At 31.6% G+C, this 26,107-nt stretch overlaps 1 protein-coding gene across 1 annotated transcript in view; it reads right to left on the reverse strand.

Moving 5' to 3' along the window:
• The window catches only part of LOC130901829 (uncharacterized), a 109,790-nt gene extending 90,531 nt beyond the window's left edge, over positions 1-19,259 (reverse strand). Inside the window, exon 1 of the mRNA XM_057813451.1 lies at positions 18,970-19,259. The gene's annotated coding sequence lies outside the window, so the exon portion shown is untranslated. The remainder of the gene's footprint in view (positions 1-18,969) is intronic.
• Between the last annotated feature and the right edge of the window lie 6,848 nt (positions 19,260-26,107).

Genomic DNA, 26,107 nt, shown 5'->3' on the forward strand with positions numbered 1-26,107 from the left:
TAAATATTACCGTTGATACTAATGGCTTGGAGCCAACAATTCTAAGTAATGGAGCAGCCTGATATACCAGGATGAATAGCTTGACCTAAGCCGATGAAAATGGTTATTTCAGAAATTGAAAGTTTTACTAGAAAACACAATTTCATATAATAAGTTCGAAGAATATCACATTGATATCAAAGCTAAGTGTTTTATCTTACAATGAATGAAATTCAAATAATAATGACGATATTTTTGATAAATATGTTTTCCAGAAAGTAATCAAATCCCAACTCTACTCCATAGTAGTTTAGTTCGTACATCAGCCTATACGGGTTTTATCAACTCCCGGTGACATAGAAGGATTGTTGCCACCTGCTAATTTGGATCGTTATTATTGGAATGGTTATTTGAAGCGTTTGTATATATCTTCTGTGCAATCTCCTGCAATGCACGGTTCTGAATTTGCTATCTACCAAGTATTGAAAAAACCGTCCACGGAAACCTTCAACGATATAACAAAAAACATAATTTGATGCATTAATAATAATTTTTTTTTAATACACCAACTTTGAATAAAATTTTAACTGAAATTTAAAAATGCCCAGATTTACCACAAACTTCTCGTTCTTCATTAAATTTTGTGAGAAATAAATTATAAGCCACAGATTATACTAATTTTCATATGTTACCGATGAAATGGAATAACAAAATGGTACTTAGGCTGCCACCATAACATTGTGAATTGAACTCGTCAGAATTTAATTGGGCTCAAGTTAAAGATAAAATTGCAACATAGTACTACTTAAACAAAAAGATGTGAAGAATCTCCTAATGCAAGCATAGGATTGTGAATGATCTAAAACTGATAATCGTTTCTTTCTCTAGTGAAGGTAGTGTGGCAGATTCTCAGTGAATAATTATTTATAACTTTATTTTAATTTATTTAGTGTTAATATATATATATAATAATAGGCAATGTAATTATTAGTCCTGATATACTGTACAATGTTTATTTGTCACAAATGAAAAATAATGTAAATAGCTCAATGATTTTTATACCATATCTAATTTCTAAGTACTGAAATTACTGTTTTCAGAATGAGGAATAACTATAATAGGTTGTCTATTGAAAAATAGGGGTTCCATTCCGTTTCCTGTTCTATTATTGGTTGGCGACAAAGTAAATTCGTTTTTGTTGTATAAAATAAAACTTTTTTTGAACAAACAATATGTTCTCAATTTTGCTCAATGACCTTTTGCAATTTTTCTTTCATCTTCAAAAAACTGAACCAGGTGCAATTGAAGATTATCGTCATTTTTGAAACTTTGACCATTCAAGGAATTCTGTAAACTTAGAAATAAGTGATAAACAAATGGTGCCAGATCAGGGCTCTATGTGGCATCACTTCCCAGCCAAGCTCCAATAGTTTCCCACGAGTTGCCAAAGACGTGTGAGGCGTTGCATTATCATGGTAGTCACTAAACCTTTCCGATTTGACAATTCTGGCCGTTTTTCTTTGATTCCATCATCCAGTTTTATTAATTGTTAACAGTAAGCATTAGAATTTGTTTGGTTCCTTCGAATTTTGGAACCCAGTTTTTGTTCAACTGATCTTCTTTTCTCATATAGTTGCTCACAGAATCGACGAAAATCTTATCATTGTTTTAAAATTTGTTTCACCAATAATTACAGAACTTTATGTGCACCAAATTTGACAATTGCTATTAACCTTCCTACAAAGGTAGTCGCCGACCTTGAAATTATTATTGATTTCATTTTACAATTCGTTCTATCTTTGTTTTTCCTGTGCTGTGTGCCTATTAGGTTAATTATTATTTAGTTTGTGGTACATCATCACCAGACTGTATAATTTTAGTATTACTAGTATTTTATCTCATCGCTTCCAATCCAATCCAATGGTTTCCAAAAATGGTTCTCCTAGTTTAAAATCAGTGAGTAAATTTCTCACTTTGAAAGTAAAAGTGCTTCCTTGTGTTAGTATTTTTAATTTCTTTGAAATAAATTTCGCTCACAAAGCACCAGTAAAAATTAACAAAGCTTACACAGACCGGAAATCAAATATATTTTCCAAAACTATTTTACTTCAGATGTCAATCCTCAAAGTGCTGTTCTACGGGTTTATCTTTCAGATAACAGGCTTATCTGATAGTTGAAAGTAAGAGATAACTGTCTTACAAATTAACCAACAGATAAAAGTTACTGATATAGACTTATCTCACAAATTAATAATCGTAATTGATAAACTGGGCCTGAGTGATGAAGAGTTTTTGAATTATCATTACAAATATACCATATTTGATAAGCCTAGACGTTTCTTTCAGTCAACATACCAAGAAAAAAAGAAATGACTTTGGCGAAAAAAACAACGGCGAAGATTTATTTTCCGGCGTTTTTTCAAGTGACGTTGAGAAATGGAACTGGGAATGTCACGAACACTATTTTCCAACTTCCGTTATGAACGGCCTACTATTATACCATAAAAGCAAATGTTTTGTAAATAATGTTCGCTAATGTTGATTTTTGAGCGGATAAAAGAGAACTACGGGAATAGGGAGATCAGAACGATATTTTCTCTTCCGTAGCCATTCGATTCGTGTAACTAATTTTGTATCAAGATTTTTATTATTATTGTGTAGTGAATCATACTACTACCATTTAGGTAAACATAATTTTGATAAATGCTTAATATATTGGTAGGTAAGTAGCATTCAGAAGGTAATAGCATGTTTTGTTATAATGATTTCGCATATTTATTGGAGAAATAATAAATAACTAAAATATATTTTGATTTAGCCTTGATTATCAAATTACACGAACATAAATGAGAAGTGCCAACTATGATTTTTCTTGTAATTGAATTATAAAATAATATTTAAAAGAATTACGCCACTAATTGAGGTTTAAATAGCCCTATGAAGGTAATATTTCAATACTTGTATACCGGATCAAGATCTTTACTGAAATAATTGATCATTTACACTTGTATTCAAATCTGATTATTCCATTAATGCCTCGGCTCAAAGTGCCTGGTTGTTTTTGCAAAGGACATCGGCTTTTACGAATATCAAATGAGGCAAAACGGGCTTATCAGATGGTCTATGTACTCGTCCACTATCCTACCATGAACTACGACCTATACCGGAACCAGCTCCAGCTTGTCGTTGCCTGACTCAGCACATGAGGGTTATAATAGTTGAAATAGATTCACCATGAGTAATAGCTGCTTAATACTCCATTAATTTATTTTTTGACAATACGTCGTAGAGTTGTATTGAAGATTTCAATTTCTATCACTAAAATTGTATCGGTAGCTTTTTAGTTGTAAAGCTCTTCTTCTTAAATATCATGTCAAGCTAGCGAAAACTGCTTTTCAATTTTATTTATGTTTTTATTACTATTGTGAAACGAAATTATAACAATAGTAATCTTATGACTACCTGATATTAATTATTATATGACAAATTATTTCATAATCGTTAAGAAATTCACTAGTGATGAATTTCTTTGATTTATGAACGAAACTTCATGATATTTATCAGCCATTTCCATCCACTGCTGGATATAGACCTCCTCTAGTTCAATCCTTTGTCTCAGGTAATGTTTATTCAGTTGCCAAAAACAATTGGCAACAGCATTTTATTTTGAATTCCTTGATCCATCTAATTCTATCTCTCAGATTACTCTGTTTATGATCAGGGTTTCCAGAAACTTGATAAGCTGGATAAGTTTTGTTTTGCTAATAGATCGTTCATAATGTCTTTGATCCAGTTTGGTTTGAAGTTTGCTAGTATCTTTATAGTGTTTGAAAGTATCCCATCTGGTCCTGGTGCTTTGCTATGCTGGATTCCTTCTTTTGGTCAATAGTCGGCTCGTAAGGAGCGAGTGTTTTCAGTTTTTTTCGTCACTATTTTTAGGTATCACTCCAAATGTTATTTTTTATTTCCATACTAGCTTTTTTGCATCTCACTGTGCTTTATGCAGTCGGTCCTTTTTAGAAAAGGTGAAAAAACAGTTATTAATAATAATTATAGAGGCTTATTAGTATTTTAGAAAACCAAATGAGAAATATAATAGAAAACACTAACAATAGACAAGGAACTCGAAACAAATCAAAAAGTATTTATAGATAATCATAAGAGTGGCTTAAAAAATTATGAAAATACACAATTTCTGAAATAAAAACGCTGCAAAGGGAACGTGGAGATAAAAAATTGACAGTTAACTCCAATTGACTGTATCATCCTGTAACATCCAATCATCAGCCGTTGTCAAGTTCTGGAAATGGATATTTTTCAGTAATAATAACCATTGGTCCCTATTTGTGGAAATGATTTTTATAACGTTACGTCTGGTTAGTGGCTTGTCTAATATTCTTATGCGTCTGTATGCTTTGTTCATTTCTTTGGAGTTATGATTGACTATAATTCTAATGATCCCATTTGGAATTGCGTACGTAGTTTCACCACTTTCATCTTTACTGTTCGTAATTCACTTTGTATTTGCCTCATATGGATCGTAGATATTCCTTTTCAAACATATCTACACTCCCGATATTATTATTCAATCCTCCCTAGCTGTATTCGACGATTCATCTCGCAACAACGAAACGTATTTTTAATTAGATATTATTCAATTCTCCTTTAATTTGATATTTTGATGATATGAAACATCATATTCACCAACTGTAATTGAAATTTTGCTTAACGAATAAAACAATGGACTTTCGATGGAAATTATAAATCAATAGTTTGCTTGTAGTGTTTAAATGGGAAACTTTTTAGGCAAACTTGTGTAAATGGAAGCTTTCATTGTCGTTGGAAATAATAATTGGTGATATTACATGAGCTTTTCAAAAGTGATCTATTTTCGCAGTTAATCGTCGACAGCATAAGTTTAATTGGCAATTAATGTAGTTTTTGATCGATTTCCTAAGTTTAACAATTCATTTAATCTGTCAATTGTCCATAGCAGATTTTGAATTCTAATACTAATTTCCAAAAATAACAATGCGACACACATTAATGAAATAATTATAGAATTTAGTATGCATTGACCTAGTTATGATGTTATTGTTGTGTTTCGACAGTTTAGGCTTAGATTCAGGATTATCTATTTTTAAATGTAATCGAAAAAATCTAGCTGGTGAGTTGTACTCAAATTTGCTTCAAGAAAGATGATGGAACTCGATAACATTCAGAAAAACAGTGGCTGATAGATTTCCACGCAGTTGGATTAGATAGAGTCAAGGGAAATCAAGTAGTGAGGTTTTTTTCCCGGTCGCTTCACCGATAGGATTATTAGTGAAAATATTAATATATACAGTTATAATTAAGTAATGCACAAAATTCATAGAACGTACAACGTTCATTTTTGAAAAAATGCGTCTCTGTGGTCTTCATTTCTAATACATATAATACAATAAAATTATTCTAAATCACTAACATGACATTTATCTTCCTCAGAATCACTGTTATTTAAATCAATTACAAGTCTATTTGAAACTGGACATGTTGCATATATTGGTGCTCAATTATTTTTACTTGATTTATGTTATTTCTTAAAATCTCGGAAGAATTTTTGGGTGAACTTCGATTGGATTCCAAACACAAGGTATGAAGGTAATTTACAACAGTGTAACCATTCTTCTTGGCCATTCTATTCTTAAGCAATTATTTTTAATCCTTAAACCTCTATGACTTGCTTCTTTGTACAATGCTCTTCGAAATATAAACCTTATTCAAGAAGAATAGGTAGTTGGAATAATACGAGGCGTTATCTAATACAATTACCTTATTTAGATACAGTACTGGTATCAGTTTTTCTTTGAACCAAGACTCAAAAAGTGTCCCTTTAAAATCCTGTTGCTTTCCAACGCAATGAAATATGTTTACCTCCGGATTACAGTGCTTTCGTTTTAAATTTCCACTTATTATTTTTCCAGGCTTTACGAACAGTATCGGGGCTGTCAAACCATGTTTTATCCAAGTAATAGATTTGTCTTCCTTCATTACCATACTCCGAATAATTTCTTCACTTTATCATGTGACTAATTTCCATTACTGTTTGCCTTTTATCTTATGTTCTATATGTTTTTTTTCCTTCCCAATGTTCGTACAAAACATATGTTAAGGATATGCCTTTTCAGACCTAGAAAAATACCTTTAAAAATTGGCATTATGTTTGATGCAAACATACTGTAGATCCCTTCGCATATTGGAGTTAACCTATCAGGTTTTATTTTTTTGAAATTTCTTGAGACGTTCCTTTTTTGTCTTTTTGTAACACTTTGCTTTGCTATTATAAGGAGTGCAGTCTGAGAAGTATTAGTCGAAAAAATTATCGGTTGAAAACAGTTGAAAACACTTTTTGAATATCTGTTGATAGATGTTGCCGTTTTTTTTTCAACTGTTTGGCCTCCCTCTGTGCTAACGTCTAGTAAGAAGTTCACCGAATCTGAAGATCAACTTTTTGATGGTTAATCTTGAAGCCACGGTTGCCACTTATTTTATTTAAGAATGATTTGACATTGAATATACTGCACACTTGCAAAGCTCATAACTAACTACTAACTGTATACTGGAAACCCTATTAAAAAGTACCCACCTGATGATTATAAATAAATTTTTGCAATTATGTATAATATCTTTATTATTTTTCAGTGTTATTTTATTTAGTATTTAGGAATTCCAAGGGACAATTTTTTATGTAATATTCATGTTTATCTATACTTTTAAATAATTCACTGATTCTACAAATTGAATATTGTAATGCAAACCTGGATAAGGTTTGCAGTGGAGCGTCTCTTTTTTGTAAAGATTAGATAAGATATAATTTATTATAGTGCATAGTCTATATATTTGTTAGTTAAATTAAATTATAGTATTATTTAACAAAATTATAATACTCGTTTCTGTTAATTTACAAAAGACAAGTTTCTCTACGTCACGGAATTCAATTACGTTTACGGGCAACCAACTAGGGTAAACAAATTTTAACGTGTGTAAATTATTCAGAGATGTGATAGTCGCTAATTAAGATTTAATTATACAGCCTTAAAGGAGCAGCAATTTTAGGAGAAAACATTCTTAAACCTTCACTTGAAATCGATATAGAAATGTTGATTTGAATTAAAAATTAAAAGTACTAAACGTGAACTGTATCTTTCACGGATTATTTATATATATTGATATACTGATTTATTTAGTTACACAGTCTTTATTGAGAAACAAATCACCTCTTAATCTGAACTATACTCCCGATTATATTTATTCTAATTATCTCATTATTCTCCTAATCCGTGAAATCCTTTTTGTCCGATCTTTTCCACAAGCTGAAACATACCGCAAATTGATTGAACTTCTAGGGATTTAGATCTGGCATAAAAAGATCGTCATTCGAAAGGTCCATTTGGTTTTGTATGGACCGTTAATTCGTCGTTGAAGAATCCATGATATAATCGCAGATTTGTACATTTTACAATACAGAGCATTGGAAAACCTGATCGAAAAATGCTAAATAATCTATATAAAAAAAACTATCATTTACGCCTTAGAACGAATTTACAACTACAAATATTTGATTTCCAATTTTCACACAGGGTAAACCAGGTAAACGTGTCCTAATCGCGAAAACAAACCTGATGCTTTTGTAAAGGTGTCACAAAATTAACAAAGATTTAAATTTGTCGCAATATACGCAGTAAAGTATTGACAATTCTACAAAAAATACGACAGCTGACAGTTTAGTGTTAGAAAAAATGGAACGTTACATGATAGAACAACGTGTCTCCATTATACAACAATATTCCAAAAATAGTGGAAGATTGGTGGCCGCATTTCGAAAATTTCATTCAAAATATGGTCGGAATAGGTTTTAACTTCGTCAACAAAGAGATATATTTAAAAATTCCAGGAGACCGGATCCGTCGGAGATGCCAAACACACTGGTCGTCCAAAAACAAGTCGTTCAAATATCAATATCAGAGCAGTACGTGATGGTGTCGGTGACAATCTAGGAACCTGCAGCCTAATTACAATGCAAATCGAAGGGAGTATTGAGCATTAAAAAATGAATGCTGATTTTTCCAGCAAAATCATCTTAAGAGATGATGGGTTTGTTAATGGCCAAAATTGCCGCTCTTGTAGTTCTGAGAACCCACATATTATTGTCGAAAAAAAACGTTTGTGTTTGACAGTAGTTGCATAGTCTGTGTTTTTAGTGTGCCTGTTCTGTTCAAACCGATTTTGCGTAATATCGATTCTAATACTATATTGAACAGTTTCGTGGGTAACGAATCTTGCTTTTTTAATCTTGTGTCGGTCTGTAAACATTTTGATTCTTTTTTTTGTCTCTATCTTCGTTGTTGTATGTTCGAGGGTCATTTTAGTAAGACTGACTGTACAAATAATTTCTGTTCACAATATCGTAAGCTTTTTAGAAAACTATGGAGATTGTGTAAATTGGTCTATGACTGATCTTCCAGATCTGTACCCACATTGTTAGTCTCAGAACAAGTTTTATCTTTCTGTCATTTTTCCCTTTTTTGTGTATTGGTATTGGTACTATTATTGCTATTTTCCACGCTTCTGGTATTGTCTCTTGCTCCCATATATTAATTATATTAAATTGTAAACCCTCATCTTTAGTACAGTTTCACTTTTGATTAATTTTGATTCCATTTCGTTTTCTCCCGGAAATTTAGCATCCATCAGCCTCTATATTATTTTTAGTATTTCCTCCTTAGCTGCAATATATTTCCGTTATTATTCCAATATTGGGTTGTAAGCTCCAACATCGTTTTCTGCATTATTCACCATTATTTCTTTCTCTTCTTTATCGATTCATATAAGTATCAAAATTGTGAAGATCAAGATATATTCTGATAAAGACCAAAAAGTAGTTGTGTATGTAAAAGTGTGTAAAATAGTTTTTTCGACGAATGTGAATATTGTCTAATAAGCCGCAGGTGAATGCAACAACCACATGAGTCGGAAAAAGGCCTTTATACACGAATTGCACACAATATTTTTTCCATACTCGAAAATTTTTTCCAAATACAGCAGTTGTAATGGTAATTTTCTTCACAAAATATAATATATACTTGTAAAGAAATAGTATTTCTTTAATTTAATTTTAATTTAATTTAATTTGGTTTACTTTATTTATCTGTGGGTTACGATGTCTATGATCTGTCATGGATGTCACAAGTGTCAATATTGATTGATTATAATAAGATAATAGAGGTTAATTAATGTAGGTCACGAAATATTGCTTATTTAAGAAAGAGAAGAAATAAACGTTAAAAAACGTTTCTTTGTTTTTCAGGCGAGATTTAGTTATGTAATATAATACAGTCTAATAATATCACTTATGCAGTACATTTGTCATAAATATAAAATCTTTATTTTTTGGAGCAACACATGTGTTTATTTCAAATAATTTGAAAATCATCTTATATATTTATTTATATTTTAATCAGGATTATCATAATTAATATCATTTAGCCAGTTCACTGCGGAGACCTTAATAATACGTTTTTTACGCACCACGACTTGAAGTATGTTTCTTTAGGCACTAGTGCGTAAATTAAAGTTTAGCGCACTCTAGTGTGTGTCTAAAGTACGTACTCTACGCATGGTAGTAGATAAAATATATGATTAATTAAAAGAGATGTAGAATTAAAATCAGTTATTTATGCGAATAAAGAAAAATTGTTAGAAAGACTAATTCTGTGCCATAAGAAGAGTAAATATGAATCAGTTAAAAAACAAAAATATATTTTCAACTTTTTATATTAATCTGTACGTATTTGTTTGGAGAAATCATTATCTGATTAGACACACAACATATTTTTTACATCATAGTCATAGATGAACCACATTATTCCCGGTCACAATTGATACTCTGTAAAATCCGGATGTACTTGAACCCAAAACTCGAATAATGTTATTTGCATATCAAATTTGGTTACGAGACGTTTGACGCTCCTTTAACGTGAAGATATTGCACGAAAAGGCTGTAAAAATAAAATTCTCTTTTTCTTGCTACTTCGGTATATAGAATTTTCCATTCCATTTCCATTCACCTGAATTCCTATCCTAATAAATTTGTACAAAGACGTATTCTTCCATTCAGTACGTAATTTTACTTTATCGATGCGGGTAATGAATCTTAATCCAAGATTTGATTCTTTATTTCACTTTTCGTTTATTTAAAATTTTTGTTACGTCTACGATTTATTTGTATATACTAAGTCGATTAGATTATAAAAAACTTCTAGATTTTGACTTCAAATCACTTAATTATTCAAGTTAATTGGACTAATTATTGAACTTGGTTATTCATGATACCTTGTAGAGTGTTCTTTGCATATTAATTATTATGGTGGTCGTTAATAATTAAATTATTTAGGACGTTCCTTAAAAAGCTTCTTTTTGATGAAAAAACACTAGTAAAAAAATTCTGACATTTCTAGCCGTTTTTCTTTGATTGCTTCATCCAGATTCATCAATTGCTGACAATAAAGATCATGTTGGTTCCTTGGAAGCTGCTCAAAAAGCACAACTTCTTTGTAATCTCACCAAACAGTCAGCATGAGCTTTTTTTGTTGTTTCTCAGCTTACGATGTGGTTTGTGCAGGTTCATCGTGTTTACTCCATGATCGGTTTAGAACTATGTTTTTCATCACCAGTCGTGATTCTTTACAAGAAAGCGTCGGAGTCATTTCGTTTAAAGTGCATATCGCGATTGTTGATTCTTTATGTTGGATGAATGAATTTCTTTGTTGTATGCGATACATGTAGCCTCTTCACAACCTCTCGAACAGTTATATGACGATCCTCTTCAATTATAACTTTGATTTGCTCATCATCAACTTCATTAGGCTGAACAGAACGTTGCACATCTTTAAGGAAAAAAATCTTCAGAACGGAATTTTTATAACAATTCTGTTTATCAATCAGTACCATCAACTCCTTATATCTTAGTGAGCCGCAGCAGCTTTCTTTCCTTTAAGGAAATAAAAAAGTAAAATATGCCGAAAATGTTCGTTTCTGCACTCTATTTAAAATCAACCCACAACTAATAGCTTTAAGGCGGGTTCACACGGAGTCGTAAGCTGGGCGAGAATACTCCTCGTTCTGCGCATGTCTCACGACTGCTTGATTTTCACAACCAATAATATACGACCTCCAGTTCACACGAATTAGTGTCTGAAAGGCGTCGCAACTAGAAAGAACCGCCGCTAACATCTAGTTGTTCATGGTACGTTTTTATAGTGTTTAATCATTGCTAAACAGGAAAGTGCCAAAAATTTTGTAAACTTTTAATTAATGAATTACAACGTTTGAAAAAACAAACGTGTGTGGGTCCGTGATTGGATAAAAAACAAAAAACTCTTGGTGCTACTATATATATATATATGTCGAGAATTATCTTTGGAAGATCAAATTGACTACAGAAACTTTTTTGGAATAGATCCAAGTCTACATTTTTATTTGCTCAGTAAAATAAAAATAGCGATTCAAAAAGAAGATATTAGTATGAGATTGGCGATTCCAGCAGAATCGAAACTTAATTAATTATTATTATATATAAATAAAATGTATTAATTTATTTAATTACAAAATTATAACAAATTTTATCATTACACTCATACAAAAATCGAAACAAATACATGTATATACACTTGAAACTTTGTTGGGTGTTTCATGACTAAACCGGTCGTGTTCACTACAACATGCCGAAGTAATCACGACCTATGTATCACCAAGTAGTGATCACGACTAAATCTCCTAATAGCAATATTCTCGCCCAGTTTACGACTCACTGTGAACCCACCTTTAATGAAAATCACGCACTACTTGCTTCTAAAATTTCGTCAATGTGACCAGTATCACGTGACAAACGGCAAAGTAACATAAGTTATTCAAAGAATAAAGCAACGCTCTCTATCAATAAAAAGCGAAAGTACTTAGTTGACAAACTTAGAAAGCCTAACGTGAATCGATTTCACAAGGGATGTACAGTCATATATATACAGAGTATGGAGGGTAGAGATAAGGAGAACCATCTCATATGGGGGCTTAGCTTAAAAACTGTCTGCTTGAAGACGGTAAATTATAATTCAAAATTTGACCAAAATGACGCTCCTGTCGGACAAGATATCATATGAGCTTAGTTATTTTCGATAGAGTGCAGTATTCAGTGTTAGAAAATTTTATATTTCAAATGACTCGAGTCGTTAATTAAATATTGGCATACAAAATCTAAGCTATTCACGTAGTCCAAAATAATTTTGTAAATATAACCTAGAAATCATACTGTGAGATAACGCTGCATGTTAAATAATTATTGTGAATTTGTAAGAAAGAAAGTGTCAATTATCACGTATTTCTTTCTCTGTCCTTATTCTTAAATTTCTAGCGCTTTATTTAAAATTTACACTCATGCGATAGTAGCGCCTCCCTAACGTAAAGAATTTGATGGACACTTTCTGTAGCACAGAGATGGTTCTCCTTACCTCTACCTTCCATAATACAGAGTATATAAAAATGCCAATTTCAATTGTAAGTGGATCAATATCAGAGCAAAGGAATCGATGTTCGTGGAATAACTGTTTTTGTAAGTACAGTAGCAGAATCAATATAATTTTAGTGAAGATAACAAAACAAATATCTCCACTCCAAAACACTAGAATAATAACAGTGTGGTAACAGTGTGAGTTGTAATTTCTGGAATCGTTGGCGATTTTCATACTGAACACACTGTTTACACTATCACTACACCAACACTCACAATTACACTGTGTGAGGCGCGTTTCGATAACCAAGTTAACGTTTACAGTTTACCTTCAGTCTCTGAAGACGATAACATTGTAATTGTGAGTGTTGGTGTAGTGGTGGTGTAAACAGGGCATTCAGAACAGTTACAGTGATAAAATATCCAAAGTTACACAAGTTGTGCACTCGACAAAGTAAAAGTAGGTACTTTGTTTTGACTTACTACTATTTAGGTATGATGTAATGGTAAACATCAATTTGATGGAATTTGCTCGATTATACATACAACTTCCATTAGCTACAATCCCGTTATTGTTTCCATTACCATCAAGTTGTTATTAACAATTAACCTGACTGCTATAAACCTTGTCTCTCTGGTGTATACCTTGTGGGGAATCTTTTCGCATAACTCCAGCTACCGCGCTATTAAACGTCAACAGAAAATTTTTATTTAGTATCTCAAGAATGCCGTGGGTTGTGCATCGGACGTAAATCTATTATATTTTTATAAAACGGTAGAGACCATCTGAAAGTTGACCTGATTATTCAGTGAGCAGCTAACAAGTTTTTTTTTGCAATAAATTCAGTCGAAATGGCAGCGCTGTATTATAAAACTCTTTACGGTTGATTAAGTGACTATTTGGTACCCGAGTCTAACATTTACGGAATGGTTTATGCGAGGACTATTAATTTTTACGATGTATGCGATTTATTTTATTTCTAGTTAATAGATAAATCAAACAATAGTATATAGCCTTTTAGATCTGGCAGAATATGTCACCCATGTTGTACCTAATAAGCGAAGGAAATGCATGAATTTTGCATATTGACGATGTTGTTTGTATTCGAAGGACCGATCCATTCAAATCTGTAATTTGATAGATACAAAGACCCTGGCAGCTCAAATTTTAAACTTTTTGAACACATTTATTTTTTAATAGCGTTCCTTATGATAATTGTGATGCAATTTACATAGGGCAAACTTCTCGATATTTCTTTATATATTAAAATAGAACGGAAATTTATCAATAAAAATCAACAGAATCAAGTAATTACAACAAGCATTTTTTAAAGTCAGTTTTACACTATTAGAACAATTTCGTAGATATCGACACAAATGAGAGTCTTGGAAGGTTTGGAAAGTTCCTATTGATAAATTCTGGCCGTTTTTTTTATCATTTTTTTAGTTTTATCAGTGTGGGTAATCGAATTAATCGTTTCCAGCAGCACATGATAAACGATTCCCTTTCATTCCTATTAAACACTAAACATCAATTTCTTTCTTCAGTCTTTTCAACTAGTATCTCCTTCGCACATTGTCATTATACGTGATCTAACTTCTTATAGCCCGTAATCATGAGTTTCGAAAATGTACACTGGGTACATAGAACTTTTTCACCTTTATTTACGTGGAACCCATGTATCGAGCTAATTTTTGTTGAAATTTTTTAATGGTCGACGTTTAGATCGAGAGATAAAATTGTATAAACTTTCATCGACTGGCCGACAATGTCAAGATTCATCTTTAAAATCAAATTTTTCAAAAAGTTGTGAATACCAATTCTAGCACTGACGTTCACTTTAGTACTTACCACTTCTGAACACACTGTTCACATTACCACTGCACCAATACTCACAATTATATTCTGTCTCTAAAGACAATAACTTGATTATCGAAATACGCGTCAAACAATTTAATTGTATGTGTTGGTGTAGTGGTAGTGTAAACAGTGTGTTCAGTATGAATATCATCAACGGTACCAGAAATTTCCACTTATATAGAAATACTTGCTAATGATACATGTTGAGAAATGAATCTAGAAAGAAACTACCATTTATGAGTGCCGAAGAAAACTTAATAAAATAAGAAAGAATAATAATGCCTTTTTGGTTTGAGTTCAAAAGTATAGCAAATGTTTTACACTGAACGGGAAATATACTACGCCTTATCGTTGACTTTCTTATAGGGTATTGCTGCCTTAGGAAGAACAAAAATTGAGGAAAATAAAATAAAGCTCAAAATCATCTATTTGCCTTGTCTTAATACATTGAATGCATTATGAATGTAGGAGAGATAATTGGGGATCTGGAGATGAACAGTGAGTTTTAAATGTGTTTAGGCAGAACAGCTCTGGTAGGGCGACCCAATAGTCCTTGGTGTCGTAGAACAAAATTACCACATGTGAAATTATAAAAATGTTCCATCTCAATTGGTCTTTTGAATCAAATAGAAGCTGGAAAAGAGCAAAACTAGTGTTAAAGCATTGCTAGAGCTGAAAAATGCTTGATATTCCAATTCCAATGATCATGGAACCAAACATGTTTCAATCTATATTCAGTTAATATAAGTTATATACTTATACATCATGATTTGTATCTACACGCTAGAATAAGCAATACAATTTTAATACTAATCATAATTCCTTTGGAAAAATCCTAATGACTGCGCCATCTATATTTCACGTCTTTTTACATACATTATTTTGTATTCTAGACTTAAAAATTTATCATTTTATTTACTAGTTTCAAAGTAGCCGTTAGCAATTGCTACATATATTTGAAAACTTAAAATTTTAAAACATTAGGGATTGAATGATTGTTTGTTTTTTGGGTCCATTTTTTCTAATAATATATAAGAGCTTGATAATAACAATATATTTCCAAATGTTCACTTTATTTCACCACTGACAGTTTCTCAAATGAAATGTAATCTATCAATATTTTCATTACAGCAGTTTGTACTAAGAGAACATAAATATCCTTTTTTTGTTATTTGTTCGACGGATACTAAACTGTTTGTCCTGCCGCCGACGCATTTAAATCAATGACCTAATTTTTGGTAGATATTGGAGTTGTGTTTTGGCAGTGCGGTTCCGATTTGAAAGGAGGGATAGCGGAGATGTGTTTTTACCCAATATTGAATTTGAAATTTAGTAATTTCCATTCAATCATGTCGAACTATGATTATTTCATTTAAACGGGAAATATTTTCCACAATCAGTCACTTTTCGGTAAAAATACAAATAAATTGAAAGAATTTTTTGACGACAAAATAGTCGATTGATATGGAAAATTTAGTCAGTATCCATTTTATTGGACTTGACAGCTCATACAATCGAATATACATTAAAAAATATATATTGAAAAAGTGAACACGTCTATGACACTTGGACATCAATTGAATTTACTGATGAGCCGTCGTCGATAGTGCAACTAAAATTGAACCGTCAATCAATTTAGTTAAAGCGTTATGAACTGGTCCCGATATTGGTTGAGCTTTTGAGATAAAAACAATCGATATACAAGTAGCTCTTTTGTCGTATACATTTAACATAATTCTCTTAAATGAAACACATTTTTCTATTACATTAATTAGTATTAACATTTCTTCTCTTCGATAGTTGTGAGGTTAGTTGTAAATTTGTGAAAAATAAAATAGGTTATATTTTGAATCGGTAAGAGGAAATTATATTTATCCTTATATTCTGTGTGTAGGGGGAGCGGTTAGCATCAGCTTCATATTCTTATTGTACTTGTTGTATCCTGAGGGCCATTCAGGCGTTGAATTCCTATTCAATCTGTTTTCTCCATGCCTCCCATTCTCTCCAAAATTTTTCCTTTACTTCATCTCATTTTATCTAGTTTTATCACTCAATGGTTTGTTGCTCGCTCATTATATGCCGTTTCTTTTTTATTTTATTGTTCATTTTTTCCTTTTATTCCCTTTTATGTCCCTCTTTGTTTTTCTCACTAATTTTCACAAATTTTTCATTTAAATATCATTAATTTTATGTTTTTTATCATTTATCTTTATTACATCTGTTATTGTAGAGACTGTTGTTACAATTTTATTGTTTCCTAAGATCGTTTTATTCATAGAACAATAAAATCTTGATCATTTATTGGTTATATTTGTTAATTTCGCTTCAAATTTGTTCTGTTATGATTCCTAGGAATTCATATGCACTCCTAGATTGTTATCTCAATCTTGCTTCTAAAATTCTGTTATATACTAAATTATCGCAAATTGCTTGTTTTCTTGTTGTCGGGGTAGCATGATATTTTTTACCAGTCTGCTTCGAAATCTTTATTTTCAAAGATTCTTAGCATATTTTCAAAATCTATAATACTTACATTTTTCACGCATCCACTTTTTCATTTATAATGTAATTTTATTCTCTCCGCTTGTTTTCACATTATTAATCCATTTATTCGATTGTTTATATCATTTTTTATTATTTCTTTTTTCTCATTCTGTTTTATATTTTAGTGTAGTACTATCATACTTTCATAATTCTTCTATCTATGCCTGTTTGTATTTGTCTTTTATTCCTTTCGTTACCTTTAATCTTTTTATTCTTGTTCAAAATCTTCTATTGTCTTTTTTTTTTGGTTGCAATCAATTTATTTATGTAGACTTTCTTTTACATCATCCTTTCTCGTCTAATATTATTCTTTATCTTCTTATGTTTTAGCGTTAATATTCAATATTTACGAGGATGATCCCAGAAGTACCTGGCATGTTGTAGAGATAGCGGGAGTTGCTTGTATTAGAAAGTACACAATCTATACAGCATATGTTTCAAGTTTGAAGATGCCACGTTGTTTAGTATTTGTTTGGCAGCAAACATTTCGATAAATTTGTAAAAATATAAAAAATTGGTCATCCTTATGTGATTCAATACTAGTTTAAACCTGCGAAGATCAGCATCGCAGTGGTCGACCAAATGAGATGATGACTCCAGAAATGTTGAAAAAAATCCACAAAGCGGTACAGGATGATCGTCGATTGGAATAAAAACGGCGTCTTGAATGTTTCCAGCGAGTGTTTGTCAATGTTTCACAGAAATAAAGCCGAATTTTTGCCCAGTTTCATAGCCATGGATGAGAAGTGGGTCCATCACTTTACACCCGAAACAAAAGAAAAATCAAAATAATGGACTAAAAAGGGAGAACAGGGATGCGCGTGGGATAATTTTCATTGACTAACTTAAAGAAAAAACTATCATCAGCGAGTATTATGCGAACTTTTGAAAGAAGAAAGTGTTGTTTCATCAAGACAATGCACCAGCTCACACATCCGTTATTGCAATGACCAAAATTAATGAATTAAAGTTTGAATTGCTACTTCATGCACTCTTATCACCAGATTTAGCCTCCTTGGATTGTTTTCTGTTTTCAGATTTGAAAAAATGGCTTGGTGGTCAAAATTTTTCAACAATGAAGAGGTGATAACGGCAGTTAATGACTATTTTGAAGAGCTTAACGATTCTTATTATAAAAAAGGTATTGAACTTGTGTTTTCTCTGTTGGGCCAGATACTAATGGGACCATTCTTTATCAGTTGTCCTACTATATTGATCCAAGAATCTGCTATTTCGATATACTTTTTATATGTTATTCTAACTTCAATTGTTTTATATGACCCTTTTCATTTGAGAGTGACAAATTTATTTTTTTCCTCTAGTTTCTTCGTCTCTTACTTTATAGCTTGTTATATTATTGCATTGGTTCGTTTCTTCATTCTTTATTATTTTGAAGTTATAATCTCCAACTACCTATCTTGTACTTTCTCTCATGTATTGCCGATATAGTCAATCATACTCTTTGCGTTCTGTTTCTCCATCTCAAATGTATATATTTTTCTATTGATTATGCTTTTGTATTAACTGTTATTGGTTTCCTTCTATATGATTTTATCATTGTTATTCCTATTAATCGTATTTTCTGCGTGTTTTCTTAAGCATCCAGTTCTAGTATCGTGTTACTCTAACATTCCATCACCTCATATGATGATGTGTTCAGTAAAATCAACATTTGGAATCACGAGTATTCTGAATATCTAACACAAACTTTGAAAATAAACAGTTACGCTGAAATACAAAGTGTAGGTCCTCATGACAAAAGTGGTAACTAAAAAATGATACAACCGATATTTTAAAAGATTAAAGAAAATATTCAAAATAAAAAGTCGATCCGAAGTATTTAGTTTAAGGGTAGTACATGTAGTTAAATAATAAAAAAAATAACTTTCCCTATTCTGTCTAGAAATAGGACTTGAAACCGAATGAAAATTTTAAGGATGATGGTTTAATGTCATTGCTTGTGTAAATCTATAGTTTCTACTAGTTTTTCTTTTTAAAATAGCTTCTATATTATGAAAACAATCGAATTAATAAAACTTACATAAAATACTATCAGAAAAATTATGATTACTGTTGTAATTCCTTCATTCACTTTATATATCAATTTCTCGAAGTCCTCAATTTAGAATTCCATGCTGAACTAACCTAACCTAACATTTAATAATCAACAAACAAATTTTCCAACTTTTTTCCCGCGAAACGCTCAAACGAAGCGACGGTTTCTATCGGCGACAACTAGACGCGACATGGCAGTGAAAATTCGAACACTCGACCGGGAATATGCCATACGTTTCCCGGAAAACTACGATTCTCGACTGCGGACCAAGATCTGAGGTCATAGAAGGCTTTACCAGCATTCTCTGCAAGCGAACAGCTGCAAATCAATAGACGATAACGCGCAGAAGCTAAACTTTGTACCCTTGCGCTTTTTTCTTAGTTTTAGGATCGGATACTTACTATTGAGAATTTAAATTGATGCAAATTTGATTGGAGGTAGAAGTGCATAGAAAGAATTTCTCAAAGTGAGAAAACACCTGAACGATGATTTGAAACACTGTTAAATTCTTCATGAAGTGTCTTTACGATGCTATATCAATAAATAAATTATAATTAGAATATTAACGATTTTGAATTTTTATCTTTCAGCAACAAATTGTTTCAATGTAAATAACGATATCAAGTGAATTAGAATACGAATGATTCAGAGATCATAGAGTGTCCAGCACATCCTGTCCCATCAGAGCTCGAAATTTATTGAGAAAATTCGTTTTCAATTTCTAGTACATAATTTATATCATTATCAATTCCTAAAAAAGCGGGTTGTGGAATAGGAGTCACCAAATAAATAATACAGGCTTGATAGAATATATTTGCCATCCAAGTTGTCTTTTGTTTTAGTTGTACTGAGAAAACTAAGTTTCAATTAATTGTAAACTAAATGGAGTACATAAAAACTCTTCTTATAAAAATCTAAAATGATGATGATCAAATATTTTTTCAGTAATACTAGAGTGTTCTTAAAGAGAACAAATTCGGAGTTCAATTGATCTAGAATAACAAACAACTATAAGATATGGAGTTCTACGGATCAACATATCCGGAATAGCGCGAAATATAAATACAAGGGATGTAATAGAAGTGGTTATATGGGAACTTAAGTCGGGGTATTGAAATTTGAGTTGTCGCAGTCAGAATCGGAGTTAGATGAAAGATCTGTACTCTGTCCATTCGTTTATTATCTTTTTGACAGCTATCTCAGAATATAACTTTTGATTTGAACTTATCAAAATGTATATAAACAAATGGACAAAGTACAATCGAGGACAATGGAGGTTTAGTAACTTCACATTCTATATTCGTATTGTAGTATTATAGATTTAAAACGATAAAATTCATCATGAAATTTTCGGGAAACAGTAATACGATCTATTTGAAAATGATGTTAAGCAATCATTTTCCTTGCCCGTACATTTAAGAGCTGGTTTAATAAGATTAAACGTACAAACATATTTTAACCTTTTTAATTTCAGTACTGAGAAATAAATGGAAAATTAAATCTTTTACAAGTTTTAAATTAAATAACCAGAAGTGATTCCAAGAACGAATTTTATTTAACAAACAAAACAGCGAATTTTCTCATTTGTGATTTCCCATTCCGCTAACATTTCTTTACTTTTTTTTGGGGATTGGGCCTCCTGTATGTCTTCCGTTGAATGTGTGTCATTTCAAAATAACTTTAAATCAATTTCTATTGATTTAGGATTAGACCTGCTCCATTTTTAATAATAGTAATTTGTTTTTTGGCTGCTTGGAGAGGCGTTAAAGTTGAAGGCTGTACTGCACTTTTCTTTTCAGCTCAAAGTTTATTTAACTCTCCGTATTCAGAAGAATATACACACTTTGAATGACTTTCGCGAATATTTAAACTTTACTTCATTGAAAAAATTCCAAATAACGCTTGTTTTTGGTTTCATTATTAGAACTCTAATAAAATGTCACACACATCAAATAAAAACACACTCATCAGAAACTCAAACATAAAAAAACAAATAAACCTTCCTCAAATACGAAATGTCAAGTGAAATGTAATAAACAGAAAGCGCGCAGCGCGATTCTTCTTCTGACTGGTAAGAACTGATACGCGCAGTCTAAAAGCCGGAGCATACTTATCATGCATCCTTTCGATCCGACTACGGTCATATAATCAGACGAGTGTCTAAGAGAGAAATGATACTAGAGTTTGAACGGGGTAATTCACACCACTCCTACACGAGTCCAGTCATGCATCCAGTCGTGCCATCTATTCGTTCAACGGCTGCAGAACGCGAGTCAATAGTAATTTGTAATAATATCAATTCTCCATAAAATTTATTCAAAAATCCGTGCATTTTAAAGCATTTCTTATTTTTGTCTCACGCAAAATAATGATTTCCCCTTGTCTCTCGAGAACAAAGCTATCTCTCCGGTTTTATCATTTTCCTCTTCGAGACAAAGTGCTACATGGCTAAATCGCAGTTGCTACATTTTGCAACTTTCGCGATTTTAATCGAGCCGGAGCGATAAATCGGAAAGTACTTGGCAGCATGTAGGACATGTGTGCTCACCCTTTCCGATCTAGCACTGATCTGTCGAAAGTTCCGACTTTTTGTAATCGGAGTCGAACCTCCGTAACATCCCTAATAAATACTATCAATGTTATCATTAACTGAAAATAGAAGAAGGCAGTAATGAATGACTTATTAAACGAAAAAGCTTCAATGTGAACACGTTTTATCACACGGTACACATTAGGACGATATGCAAGTTTTATTCACTAACTCTAAGCTGGTATTTGTTGATACCATCTTCGGATGTTATTAACACAACCGAGCTTAGTATGTTGCATAACGACTACAGTGAAACACAAAACACTTTCTGTCCTCTAGTCGTCATTTTTGGTAACAGGTGACAGTGCGCTTAAAAGCTTATTGTTGATGAACATAATTGTTTAATTTTTGTATACATTTGTTGTAATTTTTGTATTCTATCTCAGCTTCAATACATTTCAACTAATTACCCTTGCAGTAAATTCTATCACCAAAATTATCGATTTGATGAGTCCAATTGATTTATAGCACCTCCTGTTACCAGCATATTCATTTCGAAATATATCCATTCCAACTTCTAATCAATAAACAACGTATTTATAATTTGAATCCACAATTCCACAAATGAAAACGTAGGACCTAATGGCGTCAGTATTTTATTACAAATCCTCTTAAGACTTTTTCAGTATCCTACGCCCATTAACACTAATAACATTAACAAAAAAGGCCGAATCGCAACTAAAAGCAATAAAATTGAATGTCCGAATGCAAGGGACTGATTTAGTTCTTCCGAAAAATAAAACTGGCGAAATCTATTGATTGAATTTCACTAAATAAACTAGAATGGTAGAAGTCTGCAGTTGACTATACAATATTCAATTTTTTGCAATTTAGTTATTGTTTTACCAAGAATTTCGATAAATTTTCGAATAAGTAGTAGATAGAATGTTAATTCGGGTTCGATTATTTGTATTCACACCAATTCTTTGAGGTTCAATTCACAGTGACATGATAGAAAGTTTGAAGCGTGTATTTTTTTCTTTTAATTTCATTATTGATGACTTTAAGACGAATAATAGGATCTGGTTTCAGCCAAAATGTAAATTTGTTTCTCATTTAATTGACTAGGTCAGCATTTGTCAACATTAATAAGATCGTATACAATCGAGTTAACAGAGAAGCTCGTCAAATGTTTAATCCTGTCGATACTACTGTATAGGGTGATACATGGACAGTCTCAAAGGAATTTACTGGTTGGTTTAGTCGGCACAGTATATAATTAGGTTCTCCTAGAAAGTATGGGAACGGTAAAACGAGTTAAAACCCAGAAACTTGAACATTTTAGCCACGTAATAAGAAAATATAATAGACTGGACCTAGTGCGATCATGAGAATCCACAAGTAGAGGCCGGTGGAGAAGGCTGTTCTTTAGTGAAAATTAAGATAAATAAGTTTTGTATGAATAATAGATTTTGAGTTTATTACATAGAAAACAGGCCATGTATGAACTATGATATACTGATAGAAAAAAAATTCAATCATATCTTAATAATTAAACAAAGAATTAAATTACGATTAAGAAATAAGGAATGAAGTGCTGTTGCTTCAAATATTATGGAAAGTTGATGTTTTTGCAAGACCACAACCAGAATCACTCATCAATAATTTTGGGTAAAAAATTATTAGAACTAATCACGTTGAAAGAGGATGAGGAAGTTTTCTGGTCGACGATTATCCTTGGCTGCTGTACCTTTAAACAATTTGTGAGTTTCTCAATCTCGGTAACCTATCGTATTATTCTGGAGTTGAAGAAGTGAATTGGACGATAATTTTGGTTTCATCAAACTTGTTTGTTTGTTCGGTTTTATAAATTGAGGCGTTGAAATCATTCGATAATTGGGATTAGTTGCTTAGAGTAGAAGTAGAAAAATAAACAAAAAACCATTATAGCCGTATTCTATATAGTGAGTTCAAAGTGAAAGCTGGAGTTTCGAAATATTCCAAACTTTCAACCCGGTTTGGGCAAAACTCAATGTATTGGAAATAACTACAAACACGTCAAAACAATAGAATGCCAAAATAAGTTTGGGAGCGATTTAATTGAATATTTTTCCGAAAAAATGCCTTCGTCTTTGTAACTACTCTTGAAAAAATTTCCTGTGAGCACTATTGAATTAAATAAAGAAAAGCATAATCACAAGCATTAGATGGAATACGATTCGGAAGGTAATTTTTTCAGAACATCATACAAATATCCATCTATAAATCTGATTTATCTATAAAAATATTCTTGATAATTAACTTTAGTAATCATTGCAAATTTTCTTTTAGTTTTTCTACGAATTTGAAAGTCTTAGTGATAATTATTTTACGAATTAAAAGGATCAGCCGATATCTAAGAAAGAAAATCGAGTAGTCTTCGATGGGTTGGTTAAATATTTGGCAAATCCTGATGCTCTTTAGAAAATCATTTACTTACAAAAATACGCTCCACACATTTTCATTGTTCTTCGTATTTCATTTTGCTTTTCATATTTAACAGTCCCAAATTTTGTTCACTAAATTGGAACTTCGAGAACCGTTGGTGATATTTAGAATGAACACTAAAATTGAACCAATATTCACAATTACACTGAAGATCTGAAGACGTTAACTCCATTGTTGAAAAGCGCATCTGTAGTGGTAGTAAACAGTGTGTTCAGATGAAGTTATGTCAAATTTTTAGCAATATATCGATACAGAGTACAACGTCGCAACTAGTTATATGATCCCGATTTTAACAAAATCACCACAAATAAAATTCAATTCGAGTATTGAATTATTTCATTACAATCTAGTTTATTCGAGTTTGAATCAATCAGGTATCATTCAGATACTTCAATATTTCAGCATCATACATCAAATAACTTTACAAACAAATTTGGTCCCAAAAATTGATAGATCGTCCATTAATTCCAATAAAAAGCACTTCAAAAATAGCCGGAATGATAAATAAAGGGATTATTTACTGATACAATAGATCGGGAGTGTTGATGAAAAAGAACGTAATACCTAATGTGCCAAGTTTTTTATTATACACGTTTTCTTTATCCAGACAATATTTAATATTTTTGGCAGTTGCCTTTCTGATACATTATTTTGAAATATTTCTACACTTTTATTTAATTTCACCCTACTAACTATCAGTTATACCGATTATAAATGTGATAGAAAAGTTCGTAGGAAAATTATCAATATTTTTTGACGTAGTACAAGCATTTGAATAAGTTGGGAATTAAAACATAAAATTAAGATACATTCTTAAAAAATTTCAAAAAATTTAACAAGAGAAAACCTACTCTGATCTTGAGAAAATTATTTCAGAGAGCCATAAGGCGCTGTGTTGGAACCTAACCTATACCTCTTGTACACTTATATTGGAAAGATTGAGGAAAAACAATTTCTAAATGAATATAAAAATTTTTTGGCTATTTGGATGACACTCCACACTGTACACAACAAGCTTATGCTTTATTAATATACAATCGAACCCATATGTTCGTATGATAGTCAACTATAGGATGTGGTAGACAAATTAGTCTACAAATCATTCAAAACAAATATTGTTACGAACAAGTCAGCAAGAGGGTTTCCTAGGCGGCCCTGGCTATTATGGAATTTTAAAAAGTCGGCGAATTCGCGTGGTGCCTTTCTTGCTGTGTTTTTCACATTTTGTATAAATGGCGGAACTCGTTTGATGTTCATTTGTATATAATATTTGATAGCAGGCAGTTTATTTACACTATTTCTTCTAAATAATTTATAAGAAAGTCTATTCAATTCTTTTGTTTCTTTTTGTTAGAGAAGTTTCTAGAATGTTATTTAGGTATATAAATGAATGGTGTAAGTTAGTTAGTTTTTAAATGAATAGTTGTAGTGAAAAGAATTAATTATTAGAAGTAATCGCAGAAATTATCTGAGTAAATTATTATAAGTGTGTAAATGAATCAAGATCATAAGAGATAGTCTTTATTAATTCACCCCACGAATAAAAATAGTGTAAATAAATACGAAAAACGTTACAGTCTTGACTCATATATAGCCAAAAGTGCCGTGAGTCATGAGCTATGATACCAAGTCTAAGGTAATACAACGTTTTAATATTGAATGAGTAGCAAGACCCAAGAGGATTAAACTTTTTGAGTTAGTGAAAAGGGATTGTCAAAAACAGAGTAATGCGTATGTTAAGCTCGACGTTAATTAATGTACAAAAAGTTTTAGTAACCTAAGGATTCTGTTGAGTAAGACATCAGTTAGTTACATGAAGTTAGTTGTAAGTTGCTGATTGATCAGATGATTATGTTAACAAAATGGTAATTGCTACTAATAAAAAAATAGTTTTTGTTTTAAATTAATTTCTTATGATTTTTTCACTATATTTCTTCTGCATTAGAAAATAAGAAATCATGAAATTCAACTGAAAATATGTAGGACAAATATACAGATTTACATAAATAAGAATGATGAACATAAATATTTTTCCAATAACAAATATTCTTTCAACTATTGATTGATGTACCTCTAAAACTCTTTATTCACTAGATGTCACCACCT

Source organism: Diorhabda carinulata, chromosome X, assembly GCF_026250575.1.
Source record: "Diorhabda carinulata isolate Delta chromosome X, icDioCari1.1, whole genome shotgun sequence".
NCBI lineage: Eukaryota > Metazoa > Arthropoda > Insecta > Coleoptera > Chrysomelidae > Diorhabda > Diorhabda carinulata.